This window comes from Eurypyga helias, unplaced genomic scaffold (assembly GCF_000690775.1).
Source record: "Eurypyga helias isolate BGI_N326 unplaced genomic scaffold, ASM69077v1 scaffold24368, whole genome shotgun sequence".
Taxonomy (NCBI): Eukaryota; Metazoa; Chordata; class Aves; order Eurypygiformes; family Eurypygidae; genus Eurypyga; species Eurypyga helias.
Genome location: NW_010265295.1, coordinates 2024 through 2243, shown reverse-complemented (window position 1 = coordinate 2243; position 220 = coordinate 2024). Strand labels below are relative to the sequence as shown.

The 220-nt window shown below is 57.7% G+C and overlaps 1 protein-coding gene across 1 annotated transcript in view; it reads right to left on the bottom strand.

The window, feature by feature from the left end:
• The window catches only part of LOC104513373 (tropomodulin-1-like), a 6234-nt gene that overhangs the window by 4053 nt on the left and 1961 nt on the right, over window positions 1-220 (bottom strand). The gene's annotated exons all lie outside the window — the stretch shown is intronic.

Sequence of the window (220 nt, the reverse complement as noted above, 5' to 3'; positions counted from 1 at the left end):
ACAAGGGACTCTGCGCTACCGAGACATTGCCGCAGCACAACCCTGTTCATCACATTTGCTTCCCTCAGTGGGTAAGACCAGGAGCAGGCTGGGAAATTCCCGACCTCCCCAACCTGATGGGATGATCTCGTTTCATAACTGCACAAGAGGACCCGGCACAGAATCACAGCACGGTTTGGGTGGGAAGGGACCTCAAATCCCACCCAGCCCCACCCCCCGC